We start from the raw sequence: 7,142 nt of genomic DNA, 5'->3' as shown, positions 1-7,142 counted from the left end.
AACCTAGAAAACTACAAACTTCTATAACATTTCTGGGTGGCTTCCAGTTAAGGATAGTTTCTATCTTGCTGGGATCCACTTGAATACCTTCAACTGATACAATGTGTGTAACACCCCTATGTTCGGTAGTGCGTTCTACTATTCTGGCGACCAGTGTTGCTCGGACAGCTAGGATGCCTAAAACTACACTTCGATATGAGTGAGGAGACATAAAATAATGAAATACAAGAAAAGAAAATACAAGAAAAACAAAGGAAAAATAATAGCAAAGAAATGTAACCAAGTTAAGCGAGCCGAGAACCCTAGCGATGGGTGACCGCACCGGGAAGTCACGACGTGGACCGTTGACTAGCCCTGGACTGCGGGGAACCCTAGAAAATATTTTTAGGACTTAAATAGACCCATATTGAAGTATAAATACCATAAGAAATATTAAATGAAAATTAAATAATTAGTACAAAGAAAAGTGAGAAATCGAAAAAACGGATAAAACCCGGTGTTACCGAAAAATCAGGAATGCAACCCGAACAGGGGCATTGTGGTCATTTGACACCCCGAGTTGTCTTTTGACCTAAATTTCCATTAAAAATAAATAATATTACACTTGAAAAATTGAATGAAAAATGAGATTAAAAATAAAATATGATTAAGAGAAATTAAGTGGAAAAATATGGGAATAATTAAAAGTTTAATTATAATATTATTTATTTAGGGATAGTGGAGCACTAAGTGGACTATATAAGCTACATGAGGACCAGAAAAGCTGCATTCAACTTCATCTTCTTCTCATTTTAAAACCTTGCCGAATCCATTTCCTTCCCTAAAAACCACCATGGCCACACCTTGCATGCAAGCTCCACTCCTAATGATCAAGCCACAATTTCTCCAATTGTTCTTCATTAAAAGTGTTCTACACATCATGGGCAGCATGTAGGAAGCAAGAAAGAGGAGTTTTGGTGAAGTTTAATTAAGCCCAAGTTGAGGTTAGCGCTTAATCTTTCCATTTTCCTTCATTAATCCTTGTGTTGAGCTTTGGGTAAGTTGAATTGCTAAGAAAATTTGAGGAAATGATTGAGTATGGGTGAACCTTATTTTTGGCAGCCATGGAAACTCTTTAAGAGCAATTTATTCTTGCTTCTAAATGGTAGATTAAAGGATTGATTAAATGTATATGTGTGTAGGAAATTATTTGGGTGATGTATACTTAGTATATGTGGATGTGTATTTGAAATTTGAAGCTTGGGAATTAATGGAATGTAATGCATGAATTGGTAGCCTAGTTAGGTAAACCATAAGGATGTTATTTCATGTTTGGATGATAGAATATTAATGTTGAATTGTGTTAGTTGTGATGGCACTTTGGGTATATGTGTGATGGTGTGAAGTTGGACATGTAAATGAGCATGAATAGGTTGTTAAATTATTGTAATTGAATTTGACAAATTCTGCACTTAATGGTGTATGTTGAATGTGATTGTAAGCTGCCAAAATGATCAATAAAATATTGTGAAATATGTTTAGGTTAGGGTACAAACCAGAAATGGCATAAAGGTGAAGTTTGGTAAGGGTTAAAGGTGATCTTTGATGAGTATGAATAAAATGCAATAGGGCAGTTTGTGTTTTGGGCCTAGAACCTTAAGTGTGTAGCTCCAATTGGTATGATACCAATTGGAGGTGAAACTAGGCACAAAATGTGCCAACTTTCATGAAGGAAGCTTGCCAAAATTCTGTTTGCAAGGTAGCTTGAAAAATGACCAAATCCGGATTAAGTGCAAATAAGGCCTGAAAATTTACCATTTGGGCAGCAGTTAGTGTTTAGGCCATAACTCACTCAAAACAGGTCCAATTGACCTGAAATTTTAACCATGAATAGTTAAGACCCATATCTACAAGTCTTATGAAGACACCAAAGCCCATAAATGACCATAAGCAAGTCAAATAGCTTGCACAATTCGGGTCCAAAAACTGGCCGAACCTAAAATGACCTAAAATGACCTAAAGTGACCAATTTTGATGCATTTTGACCAGCAATAGTAAAATGACCATAACTTGGTCTACATAACTCAGAATGACCTGAAATTTTCCCCACGTGCAATAAGACATAGACCTACAAGTTTGTACTTTTGACCGAAACTCGAAAACTAAGGGAATTAGGTCGTCCAGCTAGGTCAAACTACTATCCCGGAATCCGGCAAATTGCAAGAAAATGCAAGATACATGGAAATGAATTTGGTAACATGTACCAACCCTAAAAGACTATCGAATGTGACATATTAGTAACATTAAAACCTAATTTACCTAGAATGCATCGAGGGTCGACATATTAGGTTGACTAAGCAAATAATAGAATTTAGTGAATTAATTATCAAGCATTATCGTTAGAGACAGTTTAAATAAGTACTGAAACACTTCAAATTGTGTTTCTCAGTTAGCAAAGACTCAGGGAAAGGGAAGGAAACACTGAGTCAAGGCCAGGAGACAGTTATCAGAGGTTTGTGCACAATAAGTATTTCTTTTGAATTTTTCAATTGAAATAAATTATGATTATTTATATGTTATTGTTTTAAATTGTGTTTGTGCACAGTAGCTATTCCTTTTGAAATTTTCAATTGAAATAAATTATGATTATTTGTGTGTTATTGTTTTAAATTGTGTTTGTGCACAATAGTTATTTCTTTTGAATTTTTCAATTGAAATAAATTATGATTATTTGTATATCATTGTTTTAAATTATGTTTGTGCACAATAATTTTGACTTCTCATTTTCTACTTAAAAATTTAATTGAACATTATAGTTTTAAATTGTGTCCGTACACAATACTTTTATATTCACTGCTTTTACTAGTAAATTTATTTAGAGAAATGAGTTATGAATAATTTTTGATTGCTTTGGTTTTGGGAATATTATTTGGAAATTATTGTGTTGCCAACTTTGCAAATAGAAATTTTGAGATAAAAAGTGATTTATTGGTTTGTATAAAATATTATGACTTGAAATTGTTTTGATTCACACTTGGCATGACACTGTTACTATGTTCCTCCTCCATTTATAGGGTGAGTGTGATATATTCCTCCCTCTTTGAACTATCAGTCTTGGGTGAGTGTGATTATGTTCCTCCCTCTTTGACTTGCCAGTCTGAGGTGAGTGTGGATGAGTACTCATTATTCAGCTAGCTTCCTCCCTCATTGATTTTAATTATTGGGATGAGTGTGTCTTGTCGTGGTGTACAACACGGCATGTGTGGAAAAATTGTATCATGGCCTAAATTGTGTTATCGATCGGCAACACTGTATTATTCAGTTATTTGATCAAATTGTGTTAATTCAATTATTTGATCAAATTGTGTTATAGATTGACAAAACTGTATTATTCAGTTATTTGATCAAATTGTGTTATGGATTGACAAAACCGTGTTATTCAGTTATTTGATCAAATTGTGTTATTGATTGGCAAAACTGTATTACTCAGTTTTTTGATCAAATTGTGTTATGGATTGGCAAAACCGTATTATTCAGTTATTTGATCAAATTGTGTTATGGATTGGCAAAACTGTGTTACTCAGTTATTTGATCAAATTTATGTTATATAAACTTTGTAAATTGTGAAATGGAATTGTGAACTATTTGATTTGTGAATTGTCAATAAAAGATTTATGTATCGCATTTCAAATTGTTATTGTGCACCACTGAGTAAATTTTACTCAGCGATAGCTTTTCATTGCTGTCGCAGGTAGACAGACTGACAGGGCAGCAGACTAGGCTGCTAGTACTACATTAAGAGATCATCGGGTATATTGAGTGTACCACATTTTTCATTTTGTACTGTAATGTATGTTCACTGTATGTATATATTATTATTGGTTTTGAGCAGTTGTAAATTAAAATTTTACATTGAAGTTGTAAAGTAAATTATGAGTTATTTTGGCTTGTAAAATTTGTACTGTATTTCTTTTATCTCAGTCTTTGAAAAATTATTGTGGATTTGAGTTGAAAAACATATTGTGTTGAATTATGTTGGAGTTTGAGATTGAGAAAATTATTGAAGTGCTTTTTACAGGTTTTTGAAGAACTGTTTTGTCCAAAATACAGATGGCACTCTGCCAAAATTTTTACAGAAATTATTAATAGTCCAAGTGTGTTAGCTGTTTCACTTCAGTTCAAAAAGGTTTTTAACACCTGTAAATAGTGCTCACCACTATAAAAAGAAGTAAGAAAAGTTTAAAATCCCTTATAGTGTATTTAATGAGTTATCAGTAGACGAAGTTGGTAATTCATTAGGTATACTACGGGATCATGTTATGCCTTACAGAGGGGTAGGGTGTGACAATGTGCCCCAAGAAAGCAATTTTTTTTTTTTTTCCGAAATTCACATTTTGATAATTTGGCATACAATTGTTTCTCCCTCAGAGTCTGTAACACCATCCTCAGATGCCTATCATGCTCTTCTTCACTCCTTGAATACACCAGAATATTGTCGATGAAAACCACCACAAACTGATCCAAATATGGCTTGAAGATAGTGTTCATCAAGTATATAAAAGTAACTGGAGCATTGATTAAATCGAATGGCATTACCAGAAACTCATAATGGCCATATTGAGTTCTAAAAGTAGTTTTAGGTATGCTCTGTTCTTGCACCCTCAACTGATAATATCGCAATCTCAGGCCAATTTTAGAGAACACAGTTGCATCCTTCAATTGATCAAACAAGTCATCTATCCGTGGCAGAGGATATCTATTCTTTATTGTCACCTTATTTAACTGTCTGTTGTCGATACATAGATGGAGAGTACCATCTTTCTTCTTAACAAATAGTACTGGTGCTCCTCAAGATGACACACTAGTGTGGATGAAGCCCTTATCAAGCAATTCTTGCAACTGCACCTTTAACTCCTTCAACTCAGCAAGTGCCATTCTATATGGAGTAATGGAGATTGGGTCCACACTAGGCATAACCTCTATTTCGAACTGCTCCTCTCTTTCCAGAGGTAATCCTGGCAATTCATTAGGAAAGACATCCAAAAAGTCACTTACTGTAGGGATATTCTTCAATTATGGGTTCCTTACTTAGGTGTCTATCACATGAGCCAAATAAACTTCACACCCCTTCCTGATCATTTTTCTAGCAAGTGCAGCTGAAATAAGGTTTGATGGCAGTAACTACCTTTCCCCATGTATTACCACATCACCATACGGAGGGAGACCAAAAGTGACTGCCTTCAATCTACAGTCAATCATTGCATGATGCCTGACTAGCCAATCCATGCCCAAGATGATATCATAATCTCATAAGGGCATTTTAATGAAATCAGATAGAAAGGTGTGTCCTTGAATTACTAAAGGGCAATCTTTATACACCCTATTTACCCTGACCTCCTAGCCTAATGAACTAGTTACTAGCACATCAAAGTCCATTTTCATACATGGGATAGTAGCAGAATAGACAATGCTAGTACTAACATACGAGTGTGTAGAGCTAGGATAAAATAACACATAAGCATCTTGGTCAAGGATAGAAAAAGTACCAGCTACCACATCTGATGTCTTAGCCTCTTGCCTCTGTTTCATAGTATACACTTTGGCTAGGGCACCACCCTACTCTGGCTGGTTCACAGTACCTTGGTTACCAGATGTGCTACCCCTACCTCGACCTCGACCTCTAGCAACTGGCTGTGATCCTCCAAAGGTGGAGCCTTGAACTGAACCCTCTAAAGTAGTAGGTGGCCTAGACCTACGTGCACTTGTCCGGTTCCACCATAGCTATAACATGCTCCTATGGCTTTATAGCATACCCCACCATGTGTTTTGCCACATGTTTCACAAAGGTGGACTGATAGTGCATTTATGGGAGTCTGTTGGGTTTAATGATCGAATCAGGGTGGTCTCTGCCCAGAAAATCTACCTCTGCCATACCTCTGACCAGGCTCTACTAAACAATGTGGGATAGTCTTCCACCACTCATATGCATCTCCCTGTAGCAAAGAGACTGAATGCTTAAACTTCAGATCATTAGTGCAATACAGCATTTTAAATACTCTTTCCATCCTCTCAAGCCACTATTCTGCTTTTAGAGGATTCACTGTACCTTTGAATTCCCCATACTTCTTTAATTTTTCATAGTGTCTAACTGAGAGTGGTGGTTGCACTGGAGGTGGTACTAGTGCTGGTGGAGGAACATTTCTAGCCATCTGCTGCATAAATTGAGCAGGGAATTACATCAGGGGTGCTGGTGCAGCTGGGCCTCCACACTCTGATGAGTTGGGGCCTCACCCTGAGCTTCTGCCGCAACAAACTGTTATGGTGAATGGCCCCCCTCTTCCATTTTGATTCACAATAATTTCTACCTCCTAAACCACCAATCCAAAGGAATTTTTCCTTCATTAGTCCACATTTATGATGTAATGTACTATATATATGTATCAATCAATGACATTGAGCAGTTGTACTTGAATATTTTAAATTCACAATTCAAAACATACTTTGAAAACTAGCTCTGATACAACTAAAACATATCATACCTAACCCCTCTGTAAAGCTTAAAATGATCCAGTAATATGCCTAATGAATTACCGAACTTCACCTACTGATAACTCATTAAATATACTACAAGAGATTTTGAAACAATTAAAATCCAGTTGGGAGTTTTAAGTGACCATAAAAAATGGTTAAAGTGTCCTTTTTAAAATTTGGTTAAATGCCATAAATTTTTTTTTTTACATTTTAAAAATTTTATAAAAATTTTGGCAGAATTACGGCTATAAATATAAGAAAATAGTTCTTCAATTCACCTAAAAAAGCAATTTACAATAATATCCCAGTCCAATCTCAACATTTCACAAATAATTTCTCATTTCATTTCAAGCAATCAACACATATATACAAAAGTAAGATTTCAATATTTGCAAACTCAAATATTATATAAGACTTTTTGTACAACTACTCAATATTCATGACCATATATATATATGTACTGTAAATACATCAAAAAGGAAAATACAATGGGTATTTTTAGTATATCCGAAAATAAGATGGCAAAAAGCTCCAATCTACAGCTCACTCAACTGTCTAAGTAGACTTTTTCTTACTCCTACCTACGACAGCATAACAAGCTATCGCTGAGTATTATACTCAGTGGTGCACAA

Source organism: Hevea brasiliensis, chromosome 8 (genome assembly GCF_030052815.1).
Source record: "Hevea brasiliensis isolate MT/VB/25A 57/8 chromosome 8, ASM3005281v1, whole genome shotgun sequence".
Lineage (NCBI taxonomy): Eukaryota > Viridiplantae > Streptophyta > Magnoliopsida > Malpighiales > Euphorbiaceae > Hevea > Hevea brasiliensis.
Note: the sequence above shows the minus strand (reverse complement) of the source record.